Source organism: Erithacus rubecula (assembly GCF_903797595.1).
Source record: "Erithacus rubecula genome assembly, chromosome: 5".
NCBI lineage: Eukaryota > Metazoa > Chordata > Aves > Passeriformes > Muscicapidae > Erithacus > Erithacus rubecula.
Genome location: NC_136687.1, coordinates 28989085 through 29009045, shown reverse-complemented (window position 1 = coordinate 29009045; position 19961 = coordinate 28989085).

Below are 19961 nucleotides of genomic sequence, written 5' to 3'. Positions count from 1 at the left end.
GTGAGATCGGAAGTAAATGCCAAACTCAAGTGTCCTCCAGAGAAATTTTCCTGCTCTCAACCCAAGGTATGCACTTGGGAAATGATATCTGAAGTACTGATTTCTCAGCTCCTATTTTGTTAAAGAGAAGATTATTTTAAATTGTTGCAGATTTAGCTGCAGAAAACTTTGAAGATCAAAACTGGCACTTAGAATTGCACCGGCTCAGAGATGGCAAAAGAGAGGATAACTCTCTCTTGGTCTCTGTGAGGGTAAACCAGTTGCAATTGCTACACAAAATACAGCTTCAAAAAAGCACTTTTGAACACAATAGCAGCCTGTAACTCGAGGGCAATAAAGGGGCCATAAACGTCCATTGTCTGTGACAGAGGGCAAATACATCTTTTCAGTAAAGAGGTCAGACACAGTTTCCTGTGAGTTCTCTGTCAATTAAATATGAACTGACCTGATTGGTTTTACAGTAAGAACTAAATTCTGTACGGTACAAAAGGCCAGCACAAAACCTGTACTCTGTCTGAACTGCATTTTTACAGGGAGGAGGAGGCTGTTTGGTAACAGTTCTTCTCTGGTTGTTCTCTTTTTCCTCATCTGGTTTTAGGAAGAGCTCCCCAGACCTCAAATAGTTGTAGCCTTTGGAAAGCAAAACAAAACAACTTCCCAAAACTTCATAATTATCCTTTCCCTGGCCTGCAGTCAAGGGTATATACTCCTTTATCACTCTAGCTTGTTTCCTGTCTAGTAAATGCAGACCTGGGCAATAAAAACTAATTCTGTCTTTCTGGCTGTTCTTGTCTACTCTTTGAAAACTTGGGTTGAGCTACAAATGTTGACTTCCTCCCCTCTGCCATTTACAGGGAAAGGGAGCAAGTTCTATGAAATACACATTTGAGAGAGTGCTGACATTTTCTTACCTAAACCAAACTTTTTCAAAACCCCTGAAAATCTTTAGGATTACCTTAGCATACATCTCTTTATTTGACAGAATTTGAGCAAGGATATTTAACTTTTCATATTTTAATTATTTTTATTGACTTTCTTTTACCCTAGAGAATTATTACTGCGTAAAATATCACTGACTATTTGATTAGGTATTCTTTCAAAGTGCTATTCAAGACTTCCAAGGCAGCAATGTCAAAATAATAGTCATATATCAGCTTTGGTATAATGAAACGCTAAACAATCTCAGCTACCTGACAATCTATTGTGTGCCCTGTGAGCCTAAAGAGGAGTTTACTATGGTGACTCAATCATGAAATCTACAAGCTACAACTATTTGTGGGTATGTGTTTAATGCACACATATGCAGTAGTAAAGAAAACCTGGAGCAATGCTACAGGGGAAAAATTAAGAGATAATTTTATATTTCTAGGCTCTAGTTCTTCAGGTACTAGTAGTTGTGAGGACATTAAAACATTCCAATAATAATCTTCTGACCCTTTAAATCGACAGAGACAGCTGATGTGTTGCAGTGATTTTTCACTTTTGTTCTTTTAGCAGCAAGAAGAAGGAAACTATTCTTTAAACATAAGTGAGATAGGCAGCCTCATATTTACAACATTTTGGTCTTACAGATTACCTCTGTGTATGTCAACTTTTGAGAAACATTTTAACATTACTTCAGAAACAAGCCACTTTTCCACATCACACTTTTCTTCACCAATCTATCTTCATAAATGCTTTTAAAAGTCACGTAATGTAAGTTTGCTTTTATGATACTTATTCTACTCTATGCCATCCTGGAACCAGAACAGAACCAGCTGCACCATTATGGACAGTACTAGTGTTTGGATTAAAGGTCTGGATGGAATTTAGGGTAACGATTTGTGCTAGTTCATCCCAAACAAAACTGAACATCCCATTCACCTTCAGTATTCCCTGGGGTGGAAAGATGATGGAGATCTGCAGGGATTTTTGTGTTATCTGGCTCAGCAAGGCAGGCTAAGTCTGCTTCTCCATTAGATGCTATGTTCCTACTGAGTGGTGCTTGGACTGCTCTATAGAACTCAAATCCCCCCAGCTCAAGGCAGAAATGCATTGGTTCAGAGTCTCATGCCTACAACACAACTACTGAGTTTAGATTTAAGTAATTATAGCACAATTAAAATGTTTGAGAAGATCCAAAAAGGGCTAGGCTATGACAGTCATTAGTTTACAAATAATTTTTTAAGCTATGTAGGTAGGTATTTTTTATTTTATCAAGAACAGGGTTAGCACTAGAGTAAGGAAAGGGATTTTCAGACTCACCAGTCCAGAGCTGATATGACTGGTACTTTCTAGTACAAAAAGATGAAAGAAATCTGCTCTCCACCAGATCTTAAATATCCTATTTTCTTGGTCTGGTTCTTCATCTCTTTTAGAGCTTTCAAAACTGAAAAAAAGTTGAAGTCCAAATAGTGCTTATATGACATGGTGCTAAAAAATAGTAATAATTTGACTTGCTTGATTTTAAGTAGCTGGAATTAGTTGTCCAGGTTCCATTGAACCCAGAGCTGATGTGAGATCACAAAATTGAAGTTGTAACAGCTCTGGTGACAGCATTATGTAGGATTGAATGAAGTAAAAGAAGGACTGTTGTACAAGTGCTGTGTTCTGTTTTGGGCTAACATGCTGGTCCTTTTGATTCTAAAATTGGTCCTAAATCCAAAATTAGAGTTTGAAGAACTATGGAAGAAAGTAGAGAGACCAAATGATTGTGGTACTTATAAACATCTGAAATAAGTTTTGACTCTGCATAAGCAGTAGATTTACCTAATGTTCCTGGGTTGGTAGGATGGTTTTAGTTTGGTAGGATGATTAGTGGTGGAATGTAATACTCTGAATGTCTTTAGGTAGTCTTCAGGTTATAAGAAAAAATGTATGTATAGGTCTCTTCTAAGACCAAGTCACCATATCTCTTATTTTGGTCGTTGGTCCTTTTTAATAGACTAGATCTAGACTTACAGCTTATAAATCTATAGCATTAAAATATATAGCATGTAAGTCTAGAACCCAACCAAGTTCAGTTTACTGTATATCTCAAAGAGATTTTATTTGTGCTGACATCTACCATGTCATAAACTTCATGTTGATTTAAGACTAGATATCTTATTCATTCAGATTTAATTAATCTTAGGTTAAGGTTGAGGATTTGCAAATCCAAGCAGCTAAAGACCTAGATGACTTCAGAATTTTGAAAAGCTGATAGATAGAAAGGAAGCTGTTTTCCATGATCACTAAGGCTCAATGTCTTTCCACAGAATGGAATATTATACATTATTCTTCTGCTGCAATTAATCTGGACAGACAGCTAAGAGCCCTTAGATTTCATCAAGATGAAGATTCCTGGTCTTTACTGGTGGTTTTTAGCCCATTTTAGTAATATTAGGGTTCATTTCAGATTAACCCTTGTGTTCATGCACCCAGCTTCTAGAGTTCAATGTATTTGGGAATATTACTTTGTCCAGCATAAGAGGACTCTCCTAACTAGATATTCCCATTCCATATGTTATATTATCTTCTGTAAACTGAATTGTCTGATCCAGAAAGATTGTAGGTTTGGAAAAACCCTTTCTTCCTTGGCTTACATGGTGTTCTTCTCTATTTCATGAAGCAAAATTCAACTTAAATCAATTTTAAAAACCTGAATTCAGTGAAAGACTATTGGATCTCGGAAGAGTCTGAATGTTTAAGGAACAGATAGAAGGTGCTCAGCATGACAAGTCCCCTTTCCTTTTAGCTCTCTAGTTCAAGCAGAGTGTCATAGCAAGGAGATGAGAGTCTCTGGTCTAAAGACAGTTTATTAAAAGGTTGCACAGTTATCCATTGTGAGGCATGGAAATAATAATGGCTCCATGAGTACAATGGGGTGGTTGGTTCTTTATTTCTCGAAACATTGCTCCTCCAGCTGAAATTAATCCAGCACATGAAACAGGAACCTCTCCTGCAAGAGCACAGTGGGCAGAGAAAGAATCTTTTATGAACTCTTTTTATTTGTTTTCTGTCTTGCCTAGGCACCATTAAGTCAACTACTCTACTTTAAAAGCTAATAAAATCTGCTTTTCCTGTATTCGAAGGTAATTTAGTATCCCTTTTTGGCAGCTCTGTGTAAGAAAATGGTCTTGGTCTATCCACCCTACCTGACTTGGCTTTCCATCACAATTCTTGTCATATAGCAGTGTAATTTATTTTCTAGTATATGCAAAGAAATTGTGTTGCTAAGAAAAAATTTCTAAATAAAAGGATTAATATGTATATTCCACATAAAAATTATCTATTGTCTCATATGCTCTGTATTACTGAAAAAGACTTGACAACCTGTTTTTTCTCTTATTTTTCAGCACACATTAACCTTCTGTGTCTCATGATAAACAAAGAGAATATTATTTTCTGCCTTCTTTACTTTCTTTTTTTTTTTGGGCAAAGTTCTGTATTTTAAATAGCTAAATCATTAAAAGCCTTACAGAACGTCCAAGATCAATATAACACATCATCTTCCAAAATAAAGCTTTGTCATATTTACATTCTAGTCTTACTATCTTTCTATACTATCTCTAGTACTCTATACCATCTTTAGTTCTGTTGTGGCACATCAGAGAGGTTATTCCTTTTTAAATTAGCCAAATAATGAGCACTGTAGAAGTGTTCATTCAGCCCAACATTGTGTCACTTTGAATGTATGGAAAAAGTCCCTCATAGAAATGGGATCACATAAAGGGCAATGTCTGTTAAATAAAAGCATATATCAGACTAGGATCTAACTAAGAATCAATATCAATGTATCCCATTTTTACATTATAAGCATATATGTGTGTCAGTCACAAGAAATGTATTTGTGTCCTTTTCTGCTTGCAATTGCAACATCATTGCTTACCTACAGCGAGTTATGGAGCATGCCTTCAGGCATGAACTGCCCTCAAAAAAAATTCTACTGTACTATTGTTTTATATTGGCAATCTTTATAAAGCTGGTGTCTTGGAAGCTGAAGCTATGCAATAAAGCTTGCATGCCACCTAAACACAACTCCTAAGCAGTTTCTTTTAGTTCAGAAAAAATTGCCCCTGTTTTAGTTTAAGCTACAGAGAAAGAAATATCTGCCAAGAGGTTCTTACATAGGGAGCAGAAAGAAGTATATTGGTGAGGAAGACTGGTGAGTTCAACAGATGAGTTTCATGAGAGGGACAGAGAAGGGAATATTTTCACTTCCAGAAAAGGTACTGGGTATGCTGCAGAGCTAGCATTCAGTTAAGATGTTTGAACTTACCATTGCAGCAGGTAATTTTTGCAGGTTTTGTGCAGATTTTTCAACTAGCCAGTGTAGTTAGGTCTGTTTGTACCTTGAAAGCAGATGTAACCAGTAATAAATTCTTGTGGTGATTCATTTGTCCATATGTATCTTGCACAGATGGAATTTTTCAGACCTGTGGAAGCAACATTAGATGTATTATTCAAGCCTGATGAGTCAAATATTCTACCAGACCTATAATATTCAAAATAAATCACAGTGCAGCCATGCTGCCCAAAATCTAGAATAAAGAATATTTCAGCATGTATTTTATCCAACAGGAACTGATTAATTAAAGAAAATATATTTCAGTTAATCAAGAGCAGTTTACTAAAGCAGGGTGATAAAGAAAAAGATTACTTTAAGTTTGCCATTTTCAAGGCATTGCATCAAATAAAATTATTTTGAAGAAAACTCATATCTAAATATGTTTTTCATTGCTTGGCATTGTATTTTCTCTCTTCTCTTCCCCACCCTCTTTCCTTTTTAACAGGTTTTAAGGATATTTCTGCTAGTGCTGTCTATGTCAACTTTTCTGTGTACTTATAATCTTATGACTGTAATAGGAACCTAAATACATGATGGAAGACTGGCTTTGATGATAATTCCTTCTCTACTCTCAAGTTATTGACTTTTCTTCCTGCTTAGTTTTCTCTCCTATTACTGCTACCGTCATAAGTGTTCAGGAGTAGGGCACTCCACTGCATTTTCATTTGAACTTTTTCTGAAAATCTAACTGAGATCAACAAAATATCTTATCAAGTGTTTCCTCAATATAAATAAAGAGGCCTTTCTGTTTCAAGGGGGGTTGGTTTTGAAACTTCCTGCAAATACACTGAATACTGAATTTTTTTAGTGTTGTTGTGTTGTATAGCCCGTCACTTCCATTTTTATATATTATATTATCAAGACATTGTACAAATGAAATGATTCTAAGGATTGCATGTGTTGAGCTGGAAATATTTTTACAGTAGCATTTTTAATTGGTGACCCAAAAAACCCCATATAAAATAAATGCAAGAATTGATCATCACCTGTACTTTCCTGTCAGGGTTGAAGTATGTCAGGGAATCAAAAGCAATTGAGTGATTATTTGTCATGAAATCACTACCACAATTCTTTCACAGTCCTTTGCAAAATGAAAGTAAAATGCAGACTGGAAAAGCACTTTCTACTTTCACAACAATGGAAGAAGTTTGTTTATTCAGAAAGTAACTATGTTTGTGCTGGCAGGAGATAAGTTTTTTTACCCAACTACTTGAAATATTCTGGCTATCTTCTTATTTCATTACCAGAGGCAGCAGGCAGAAACTACATTATGTGAAACTGTACTGCTGCATGCAAGTCTTCTCATCTTGCATGATTTAAACAGTGAAATACATTATTAAACTGCTTAGTCTGTGTGGTGACAACGACTGTACACTGTATCCAACCACATAAACAAACTGCTTATTAAAACTTTGTTCAGTTCTGTCCTTCTGTCTGATGAAAATGTTTTCAATCAGGCAGGCTCATTGAAAAAAGATTATACATAATTAAATTTCAGTGGCTATAACAGAGCACTACTTGATTGTATTATGTTAGCTGTATTTGTAAAATGTGTTATGAAGATTTTGTCCTTTTTTAATATTCTTCTCTCTTCAGTTTTGATTAAAATATTTTTCTAGAGTATCTTCACTGACAGTGGACTATATTTCTTATTTTGTATTTATTTCAACTGTGTTCTAATTGCAAACATCACTGCACAAAAGAATAAAAGCCATGATCATGAAAGAGTTTTCTGCATTTTGATGAAATATCAAATATACATGTTAAATCTTCTGTATCTTCCCAATCATCATTCAGTAGTTTAGAGTTTAGTGGACAAAAATAATTACAGAGTAAAAAGGCTATCTGAGATAACAGATACTCCAGAGAGAGAATGGAATTTTTACAGCCAAGTCACTGGCTTGAATGTGGCCCATTTTAGTGGAGGCTGAATATACTGACTTCTTGATATCTCATCACTGGCTGTAAGAAATTTTTTTGAGAATGAATCCAGTTTTGTGTAGATGTGTGTTTAGGATGCAAAGAAAGGTTTTATACATGTTTAAAATTTCAGAAGATGAAAAGGGGTACTTCTAGAGACTTTACATAAGACTACCTTTTTTGCTGAAAATGCAAATAAGTGGGGAATAACAATAGAGTGAAACCTGTACTGCCATCCCTCTATGTTGCTTTGGACATAAAGGACTTGAGTTTTTCAGACTTCACAGATTACTACAGACAATAATCCTTTCTTAAAGTTACCTGGAGAGGTAAGAAGAAATTCTGTATCTAGTACTTGACAATGCACCTTCCATGAGAAAAATCCAGTTACAGAATTGGTCCTAAACAAAATTCAAGATCAAAGAAGTTTACTATCATCTTAAACCATAGAAAAATCAATACTGTTTTTTGATTAAAGTAAATTCAGGAAAAATGTCACATACAACCCCAAGGAAAATTTTTTCATGATTTATTTGTTAAGCTGATGTCTATCAGATTTTCAGTAGTGAATTTTTAAAAACAAAACAGCCAATGACTGAGCTTTATTTAACTTCCTTTTCTGTTTGGTTAAGATCTTGAAATATTTCTTTAAGCTGATCTATGTAATATGGTCTAGTCTAAGTGAGGCCTCCATAGTTTATGTATGCAGCTCATTCAGTTATTAAAGAAATATTTTGTTTGGCTTCCTAATACAATGATGACCCTTTCACTTGTTAATACATATCCTGACACAATAGCAGAAAGACAGACACAAGTGTGCTCCTCCTTGAAGTTCAAGTGTCAGGAATGTTGGGGTTTTTTTAAGAAAACCAAACCCTTGCTTTCTTTGTTTATTTCCCCTCCACCCCATAAAATGCATAAGGGATGTCTGTCCTTTGAAATAATTTTCATTCTGTTGTGCTGCATTGCATTTCTAGATGACAATACGAAAGTGTTTGTAAAAGCAACAATATATTACATAGAATTTATAGTTGGTCCTTATCCTAAAGTGCTAAAAAGGCATCCCTCCATTATTTCCTCCAAGTTTCTGCCATCAAGGTGAAGAAATTACTTAAAGGAGAGAAACTGAGAGGAAGAAACCAGTGAAGAAACTTTGCAACTAACTCCAGAGTACAAATGGGTTTTGTTCATGCCAGGGAACGTGCAGGAAACAAGGATTCACTGCTACCACTGTAATGCTCAACGGCCTCACAGGAAAAATAGTTATCCATAGGGATTAAATTCTCAGCCTGGGTGTGTCCATTGGTTTAAGAAATGGATGGTTTACTCTGTGTAATCAGTTTTCCTTTGGCTCTTCTAATCACAGCTGGGTTGATTTGACGAGATTTTTTTTGTGTGTGACCAATCTGAACAAGAAGACCCTCAGTTTCTTGAGAAGCCCAGTTCCCTCTGCTTTATTTAATTCTTTCTCATTACATTGTTTTTCCTAGGTCTGTGGCTATGAGGCACACATCTTCATTGCTCCCTGAACCCAGATGAAACAATTCTCTGAGCATGATACAAGACTCCTGAATGTTTTTAGGGAACATGTGGGGTTGAAGGTTTCCTGGGAAAGAGAAACCCACAATTTCAGTAATTTTTTTTTTTTTTAATCTGACTATGAACAGCAAGATTTAAAAATGGAAATTTAAAATTACTTGGATATTTGGATAAAATAAATGCAGTTCAGTAGCATACGATCTGATGCTATTGGCATTTTATTGGAATGGTTCATTTCCTTTGCAGAAGAAAAGCAAAAAATGTAGCAAAGCTACCCTTCTAGTATAAGTCCTTTCAGCATGGAACCATCCTACATCATTATCCCTCTCCAAATCCAGTGCTAAGAGTCTATGTAACTACCATTTTACATATCATGTAACCAATGCTTACTCCACAGCTTCAATGAATTTTTTTGTGTAATAACACTTTATGGTTAGAAGGGATTTTGTGAAGAAGAGAAACACAAAGAAGGCCTCTTATTAGCATGCCCAGGTCCTATATTACAATTTCTTCAATGCCAAAATGTCACTGAATACTGCTGATTTTCAAGCACCTAAGGGCCATCTCCTAAATTAATAGTTGTAACATATTGAGACACCAAAAATAATTCAGGAAAGTCAGAACAACAATAATTAATATTTATAGGAGACAACATTGGAACCAACTGCATGTTTCTATACTTTTTATGTAAGAGTGAAGATGGTGAATGAGTTCTAATAAAAAACGTTTTCTCTCATGCTTTGGAAAAACATACAACCATCATTTAGGAAACTAATGTGCTATTGTAGTGTAATAACATTATTGATTGCTGATGGTTTATAGTTTGGGGACTGAAGTCTTAAAGTGTGACATAATTCAGAAAAAGCAAAGAATGAAAAGCAAAAATCAAACATTGTCTGCCTTCTCAGCACTTGTAACTCAAGATATGGCTACTCAAGACTTATTCTGTACTAATCCCTAGGGAATATTTTAGATTCCATGAAGATTTTCTCAAATTGAGAACCTAAAAAAAACTCTTGAAGGTTGATAAAGCTTGGCTTTGCTATAAAGAACCTTGAAGAGATCTAGTAGATTAAGTATTCTTAACACAAATGTATGTAGTAAATGAACAGGCTGCATCAGCAAGCAAGTGTGATTTCCTATATGCTGCTTTCTAGCATGCTCTTATCTAAGATATTAGGAATTTTCCTTGTCTAAGATATTAGGAATTGTTGTCCAAAGGTACCATAGAAAGTTAAGCATTTACCTTGTTCAAAAGGTTAATGCAAATGGTGAGTTGCCCCTGAAGTCATCCATACACATAGGTAAGTTGTGTTCCACTGTAAAAATGCCTACAGATTGCAGGGATAATGTTGAAAATACTAGACTGAAATTAATCAGTGGTTCTTATGAGTCTGCAGACAGGTAGGAATCAGTGCCTTTTCAGACTGTCAAATAATCATGGTGGAAGAAAGAAAGAGATCAATTTTCTGGGAAACTATGAAATTTATGACTGTTCTATTAAATATCAAAACACCCTTTCTGCCTTAAAGAAATTCCCAAGATAGACTGTCAGGAGAAAGATCTTTATGTGCTGACCTTATATTAATATTCTCCCCAAGACATTTCTAGTGTCACAGAACCACACAGAGTCTCTGAGTGGCTGGAAGGGGATGTGAAATCACCTGGTCTAACCCTCCCGGTCTGGCAGGGTCAGCTACAGCTGATTGTCCAGCACTGTGAGCAGCTCAGTTTCGAATATCTGAAACAATGGAGATTCCATCACCTCTTTGGGCAATCTATGACAGTGTTTGGCAATTCTTACAGTAAAAATTGTTTCTTGTTTTCAGAGGACACTTCAGGGGTTTACTTTGTGACTGCTGCCTTTTGTCCTGATCACTGAGGCATCATGAGAGGGTTTAGGGTCCCTCATCTTTTTTCCCTCACATATGATATTTATGAACACTGATAATATTTCCCCTGAGCTGTCTCATCTCCAGGCAGAGCAGTCCCAGCTCTCAGTCTCTCCTCATGTGAGCAGTAACTAGGTCACTAATGAATGTGTTAAAGAGCAGAGTGGTCCCCATTTCAGCCTCTCAGGTACATCCTGACTGGTCTCCAGCTGAACTTTGTACCACTGCTCACAACCCTCTGAGCCCACCTGTTCAGCTGTTGCCTGATATCAATTATTTTAATTCCTTCTAATTAGTTCTTCCCTTGGCAGGTCTATTGCTCATAGTTAGTCTACAGAATATGGAGCCAGATGTATCCATTAAGACCTTTCTTATGTTCTATTAGTAACTAAGGTAGAAAGAGATGTTTTTTAAATCAGATAGTCCCAAGATCATCTGCCCTCCCAAACACCCCCACAAGGCTTGCAAAGCAAGAACTGCCATGAAGGGATTTTCTGTAATCATATTCCAAACACATAATGAGAACCACTTGGACCACTGTGCCCTTTCTTTGATATTAAAAAGATGGGAAAGTAATAAAGCTGTAATGTTTTGGATTCCCTGGCCAAAAAAAACCCAAAACCAAACCAACCTAAAACAAAAGCACACCATCCCCCACCAAAACCAATCCCTCAATCTCATGAATATCCAGTTGTTTATTTAATTTTTATGCTGAGCACTTTTGTCCTTTGAATGTCCTAGAAAATTCTAATCCTTGAGCTAAGTTCATAGCAATAAATGTATGTTCTTCTGAATGACTTTCTTTACCAGAATTTTCTGTATATTACATAAGGAATTAATTAGTACAAAATTTCTTATTTAGCTTCAACCTCTGCATGTGTTGTACTGAATCAGTGTGAACATCTATGACCACGTCACATACCATTCCATTAGTCTTTGATGGCATAAAAAGAAAAGACAGAACATTTAAAAATATGTTATAAAAATAATACATCAGAAGGAACAAGAAGCTTTGATCCTCACATCTAATTAATTGCACATTGGCTAGATTTAGCTCATATGAATGTGGGATAGTTATTTCACTGTAAATGATTAATAACAATGGGTGAACAGTTGTTTGTTTTTTCTTCATTCCTTCCAAATGCAAAAACACAGATACCTACAGTTCAAGCATCAGGAAAGAGGCCAAATGTCTGACCTCTTCATAACTATTTATGCTATGTGGGGTCTGAGAATCACTCTTACAAAGGCTTTTCAGTAATTCAGCTCATAAGCAGGTAGAACACACACACACTTCCCTGAGCATTGTGTACAAGTCAGTACAGATGCTCTCATAACAATCAGTAAAACATGCAGAGCAATAATTTATTTATAGTTTATTATACTTTACACCTATACAGCAATTGATTTATGCTGCCAGTTCCCTTGGCATATGTGAATACCTTCATGACAAATGTAATATTATTTAGAATCATGAGGTATGTCATGTGTTTCTTTGATCTAGGTATAAAAGGAAGCATAAAATAAACCTACTTTTCTAATGAAAATTTTCTTGTAACCAAATACTTTGATTTCTTTCACTGTTTCCAAAATTCAGTGGTTCAGAACTAAATTTTTAAAGATAACCTTCAGAATATAGCCTGTGATGTTTACAATACCATTCATGCATAATACACAATTTTTTTTCAATTACTCTTTGACATAACCCTGCCAAACACAATAGATATTAATCATACACAATGAGTGAAGTTTACCCTCAGTGCAGTAACTCATTGATTTGACAGAGTATGATTTCACAGTGAATGAGTCACTGTAAGTATCTGCTGATTTATGCTCTCAGTCTGAGTATGTTTGTGTGTATGCATATATAGAATATACAATTATTTTGTAGCTGCAGATACTTCACAGTTTCTCTGGACAGCAGGTGTTGAGAAAGTGAAAGGTGTGCATTTTCCCAGCAGGGATCAAAGCAGAAAAATAGTACAACTTAGATAACCTTTCTGCTAGGCTACCTCCAGGGTGGAATACCCATTTAAGCATCTTTCCCAGAGCTGCATCTCCTCCATCTCTGTGCTTTACTCTTTCTACACCAATTGCTGTTAGTAGGAGGTGCAGTGAAAGGTGAAACCAAAATGTTTTGATGCTGGAGGCTTTGATTGTTCCTGTTCTATTAGGATCCCTTATATCTGAAGCCCTCAATCAGGTTCTGAGAAACTTCTGGGAGGAAGGATGGTCTTAAAGACTTTTCATTTCTTTTTTTGTTTCTGCAGTTTTTCCCACAGAAGGGCGTATTCAGATTCCTAAAGAAGGCTTTGAAAAGGATCCAAGGAGGCAATCACATGCATGTGCAGCTATTTTTTCACCAGGCAAGAATATATGGAATGTGAATGGAGTTTCAGCATTAGCTCTGCAAATGTGAGTATCAATTGAAACTGGGTAGGCAAATTCCATTAAGTTCTAGGTAAATTAATGTGCATATAGCTGGTGAATTACTGACTTCATGTAATTGAAAGCAGGAAAACCTGTCTGCGTCAAGTTGTTAATATAAAGGTTAATTAGAAGGAAGATCTTTAAGGGTGAAGAGTCTCAGTGAGAAGCACAGACTTCACAGTATCTTGAGAATGTGATTCCAACAAGTAAAGGATTTCTGAAGAGAAAAATGAATATTAGAAAAATGAATGCTTCTCTTGTGCAAATATTAAGATCTGTAGACTTTCTATCTATAGTTTAATTCTAAGTAGGAATAAATATTTCCCAAAGACTAGAAAATATATTCTTTCTCCTCAGGTGAAAAGGTGTAGTTGGAATCCAAGTAACTAATTATGTCTCCAAAACACAAATTAGTTCAAACGTATCTGATTTTCACATTTAAAATCGCTAGTAGATAGAACAACATTTGCTCTTAATTACTGCCTGTTGTTTATTATTATCCTCCTGTTTGAAATAAATTCAAATCATCCAGCAAGATGCAAAAAAAGCACCATGTGACCTAAGTGCCTATTGTGTATGAGAAGACTGACCAAGCAGACTTGTAAACAACATTCTGCTTAGGTCAACCATTTTCAAGCTACAGATCCACATACTGTTCCTCAAAATAAGGGATAGAGACGCAGAAATTAAGTTTGATAGTGGATAACACAAAAGCAAAGCAATGATGCATTCATTGGATACATCCTTTCCTGTGAAAAAAACAATCTTTTGTAACAATTATGTACTGCTTGTGCAGTTATTTTAAGATAAGAAGTCCCAAAAGTTATCTTCTGTATTTTTTTATTATTTTTAAAAATATGCTTTCCATCTTTACATTCTATTACTGCCCTATCTGCCTGTACTCGAGACTTATGTGGATTGGCTTAACCCTTTAAGGAATTTGACTAATTGGTCCTTATTACTTGAATTGAGCTTTGAAACAGAGCTTCCATAGTGCATAGAAATGATACAGATAGACAGAAAAGAAAGAAGCAACTCTTGAGAGAAAAAATATGGCCGTTTATATGCCTCTGTCTAAAGAAAATACACACATTGAACATTTAGAAAAGTGAACTAAAGTTATTGTTGTTCAAAGGATGTTTGTTGGGTGTATTTTGTAGGACTGTAAGTGGAGCATGACCCATTTGTGTTTGCTTGACTTTTCTCAGTGTACTGTGACCCATCATTGTTGGGTTTGTTGTATCTTTATTTAAACTTTGTTCCTCTGTGAGGAGCTGTGGCTTCTGTATTTTTCAGCTTCACTGTGCCCCACGGGTGACATTTCCTTTGATCCTTAAAATGCAATATTTCAAATGTTATACCAAACCTCAGAAGAGTAACTTGCTAAGGAAAATATATCTGCATTTTCCTGAAGGAATTGAAGCTGCATCAGGTTGAATTTCACCCTGTAGGTTATTTAAGCACAGTATGATGTTATGCAAACTGAAAACAGAGGGCAAATTCCTGTCTGCTACTGAAGAGACATCATTGAGGGGGGAGGAAAAAAAAAAAGCAAATAACTCCCATTCCTTTCCACTGATGTCTTAAGGGCAAAGATTTAATTGTGTTGAACTGGAGAATAAAATTAATTTCAAAGAGAAGTGAAATACCATAACTTGGCCCTCATTTTGTAGCTCAAGTTTATAAAATCAAGAGTTTACAGTCTTTGGTCTCATCTTGTTTACAGAAGGTTTAATAAGGGATTTTTTTTATTTGTTTATTTGTTTTGTTGTTTTTTCCATTTCCCAGTTTCAACTGATTCTAGATGACCTTTCTCTACTTTATGTTCAAATGTCTAAAGTCTGTGGCATAATGTGGCTTTACATCAGAGATTTCTAGAATAAAACTTTCATTTAATGGGTATTTTGTAAAGGTTGTGTGTCATCTATGTCTGTCTTTCATTGTTTTTACCTGCACTCTTTCCAGTGCTCGAGATCTCCCACATTTGCCATGGTGATTTTCCCAAACTGCAGTGAGTAAAGAGGATCAATGTGTTGTAGCAGAACTTCAGAGACAATGTCTCTCTACAATGGATCTGAGTGGAAACCTGCTTCTTTATGTCCTGAGTTTTGTGAGGACATCAGCAGATTAAAAAAAATAGAGCTGTTAGAAAACTGGAGAAGTACATCTTAGTCCTATTTTGTATTCTTCAGCATCTGAGCTGTGTGAAAAGCCACTGACACCCCGAATGGGAATATTTTCCACTGCTGAGACCTGTGAGAGGCTACATGGGTGAGGTACTTCAACGTTTGGATTACTGCTCAGTCCCTTGCCCACCTTTGAAACACCCAGTCTAATTTATAGTCTTTGTTTTCTAGTATAGTTTCACCATTTGCCTATTGTTATAAAACTATGCTATTCCTCAGCATAAGAAGTGAAATGAGTGATCTACTTTTAACTTTTAGTTGTATCTCATCCCCTTCTAGTTGATAATTGATTACCAGAAATGCTTTAAGCATATTTTTTACTGTATAAATATACCTTCATAAACTTGTATATTTAAGTAAGGAGCTATAGAGACATATAAATATTTGCATATTTCTTTTTGTGCTGAAAGTGAACACTAGTGAAATACCTTACAGTAAATAAAGTACATAATGATGGAAAGATGTAAGGCATGTTCTTTATATTTCTGGACAGAGACCTCTCTAAAAATTGAATAAAAGGTTACTTAAACAAGACAACAAATCCAATAGTTCGAATCTCTTCTTAGTAGCAACATTGGTTATAGAAGAAGATAGCAAAACCTGACAAGTCCAGGATTTACAAGTCTGATTAACCTGTAATTGTGGTTTTAGGGACTAAAAGCTGGTTAATTACTACTCAGCTGTAAAGTGACAGATATCTCCTTTTTCATCAGCTGCATTCCTATGGGAGAATATTTTTTCATCTTTTCTTTTTAGCTAATTTTTGAGTTTTCAAATTCCCTGCTATCATTCTGCTCTGCCATCTAAAAGAGTAGGTTGTAAGAGTACACACCCTCATCTGCATCTTACTATTTTGAAGGCTGCTCTTTCCCACTACAATGTACTATGATATATTGCAAAAAAAAAGACATTTCAATTTTTTCTGTCTTGCTTTTGTAACTATCTTTAGCCATCAAAATTCAATCTTCCAATGGTCCCTGTCAAAAACTGTGCCCCGAGCATGTAAAACCACAGGATGAAGGACTGTCCTAACAAATGCTTTTAGACAGTGCTCTGGATCATTGTTTCACAGTAGCTTTTTAATTCAGTTAAAAAGTTGCATCTTCCAGTTAGCAAGAAAGGGATGTGATTTGTCTGATGGTGATAATACAGTTAAAGAAAGAAAGGCCTTTTAGAAACTGCAGAAAGGGTTTGAAATAATTCTTTTGTCTTAAGCAGCAACACCATGTAATGCAGTGCTACATTTGTAACTGAAGAATGTTTTTACCAGGCTTTTGCTTCCCATCTCTCAGCATTTTCTTATTTAATGTAAGAATGAACTGATACAATATAGGCATTTTATGTTTAGAACAGGAATAATAAGTGTTGTATGCAAAATTTTCAGATATCTCTTTCTTTCTCAACAACTTTAAATACTCCCCTTTTTCTTCCCCTCTCATGTCATGTGTTCATCATTGTAGTTTATGAATACAATTTATATTTGAATACAGCAATGAAAGCAAGTTCATTCTTGGTTCAGATCTTCACTTCCCCCACTAACCCTTCATGTAGCTGTATATTATTAAGTCTGTCCTCATTAAATCTTTTTTCTAGTCTTACATATCCTGCTCTCACTGATTTTAGATGAGGTCTAAACAAAGCTTTGCAAAATAGAATTATTACCTTTCAAGGTTTAAGTTAATTCACATCCTGCAACAACATGTAGTGCCCAAATATAGGTGAATGGGTAAAGAGAAGGTTGGGCAGATGGGCAGACCAGGTATATTAAAAAAACAAAAAAACAAAGGAAAAAAAAAGTAAAAACAAACAAAATCTAATAAAACCAACCCAAGAAAACCCCAAAAAAACCAAAACAAAAAAACCCCAGGAAACTCCTACAAACCGAACAAAAACCCCTAAGCAATTAACACAAATCCAAAGATACTTCAAGTGTTAACAAAGGCAGCTCCAAGTTCATGTTTCTCTACTGGTAGTCACTTATAACAACTGAGGATCTGGGCCTGTGTCAACCCTATATGCAAAGGTGTAACACAAGCTGAATTGAAATCCATTGTATATTTAGCTTGTTTAACTTCTGTGATCTCCAAAAATGGAAATATCTATTGTACAACATGCTCCAGAGACCAGCAAGTGGCATCCCCAGCAGGTGGTCACTTCCCCTCTGCTGGTTTACAGCAGGATGTTTCTTCACCACTCTGAGCCAGGTGTGTCAAAGACATCCCAGTCAACTTCACACAAACAGTGACTCCCACAGCCAGGTCAAGATGCTGCCCTAGGTGATTGGAGACCACAGAATAGAATCCTAGAGTCACTGGGGTTGGAAAAGACCTCCAAGATCCCAGAGTCCACTCCTTGATCAATCACCACTTTGTCAACTAGGCCATGGCACTAAGTGCCACATTCAGTCATTTCTTGAACAATTTCAGGGTTGGTGATTCTGCTTCCCTGGACAGCCCATTCCAATGCTTAACTATCCTTTCAGTGAAGAAAGCACCTAAAACAAAAAAATGGCCTAAATAGGGTTGAGTCTTTCCAACAGAATTTGCACTGATTGCTATTAATTTCAACGAGAATGGTACAATTAACTTAGGAACAATTCAGAGTGTAACACACTTAATGAGAATCCTGGAACATTAGATGATTCTTCTGAGATATTCTGATACTTTCAAGAAGCAGAATCTCCGTTTTTCTTTTGGAATGTGCTTTTTCAGAATTCTGCTCATGCATGATTTCTGCTCTTAAGCAGAAATTACAAATATAATAATTATATAATATGAAATGCAGTTAAAAACAGACAAGTTATTTGCCCTGCAAAACAGTTGGATTTCTGCATTCATATATTTGTATAGATCATAATTTTGTCTGCAAAAATGGCTGTTTCTGCCACATTACAGCTTAATACATGTCTTTTGGAAACTTAGCCCTGATTGTCCTTCTTAAGACGTAAGAAGAGATTAAACTTCATATATCAGCCTCTTTCTTCTTAAAGCTTATTACCATCTGATTAAGATTAGGTGTGTGCTCAGTCTTCCGGGGGAGGTGTATCAACATCCAATAACATGTGGAATACAGTGCAAATTGTTGAATATTGTTTCATCCTAATTGAAGTGACAGAAGGGCTATATGACTACTAGAAAGTAAATTTTTTAATGAAAACCCCAAAGGGACTTCTTTCCATGATTCTGTCATTCATTCAGTGATTCAAATTTTATTTTTTCTTCAGAAAGTCAATCCATCAAATACAGGAGGCAAACATTTTCTCTGTAATATTATGAATTATTTGAGAGAGTAGCAAGTATTATTCTATAATTTTAAATAATTATATGTGTCCCATTTGTCTTCTTTTACAGAATAATTTATTAAGCTGTTGATACAAAACAAACCCTAGTTGAATAACATCAGATATTTACCAAAATACTTTTCTGACCTAGAGAAGCTGCTACAAAACATTTAAAATTAATTAATTTTTTTAAAGTATCCTAAGTATTCTATGCTATAGTAATTTACTGTAAAGTGAATACAAAATTAGAAAATGCTGTCTACCTTTAGCATAACATTTCTTAAACTATATTTTCTTCTATTAAATCAGAGGGGCTTATTTCATCTACTGATTTGAGGAGGAGCAAAAGCAAAACTTCACTTCTCTACTGCTCTCCTAAAACATCTTTTTTCATAACCATGTAGTCAATACTTTAAAAATAAAACTTTCCTACAAACTGTGGTGGTATATGATTCTTTTTCCTACCAGAATCCATACATTCCCATTGACAGGGGTTAACCACAAAGCCTCTCTTTAATGACTATCATCTGTAAGGAATGTGCACATAAACATTGCATTCTTCTCTGGGAGCTTTCTTTATAAACTATAATATCCTCAACCAAAAATAACAGCTGTCCAGCTTCCTTTCTCTCTCTCTCTCTCTCTCTCTTTTTTTCCCCAATTCTTTCATTACTTTCAGAATTCTGTGTATTGACAGAGTTGAAATGTTGTCTTTAGAAGGAAAGCATGCAGTTCTCTAAATCTGCAATTGTGTCTAGCAAGGAGAAATAAAAATCATGCCTGCTTTTTATCTCCTAACCTGCTAGGCAGACATTAAAATAAAATAAAAAGTGGGTTAGGGTTTGGAGTTTTATTTCAGTTGTTTGGGTTTTTGGAATATGTTTCCCATATTTCAAAATATGGGGAACATATAACCCTGTCATCAGGAGAAATCTAAAATACAAAATCTTATGTTATTATTGACACAGGTTTCCTGTTAAAATTATTTTTGCCATATTGAAAATAGGTAAAGGTATTTCTTGATTCCTATTGTAAGTGTACTAAATCACCTACAGTGATACAGTGAATCACCTAAAGTTGTAAAAACAGTTTGGGAAAGATCGCAAATTGTTCTATTCATTTTCACTTGTGCAAACCACAGACTCTGGAAGTTATTCAGTGTTATCCTTTTTAGCTATCATTAAACTGCTACCAAGGGTGAGTCACCCAATTTATGTGAAAGGCATGTCATGGTTGTCAATTACCAATGTATATTTTATCAGACATTAATCTTGACTGAACAATTCACATGAACAGATGAATGCACATGTGAAGAGTTAACTACAAATGACTTGGGTAAACCCTCATATATCTTGGATTCCTGATACTATATACAAACACAACATAGACTAAATGAAATGTAGATT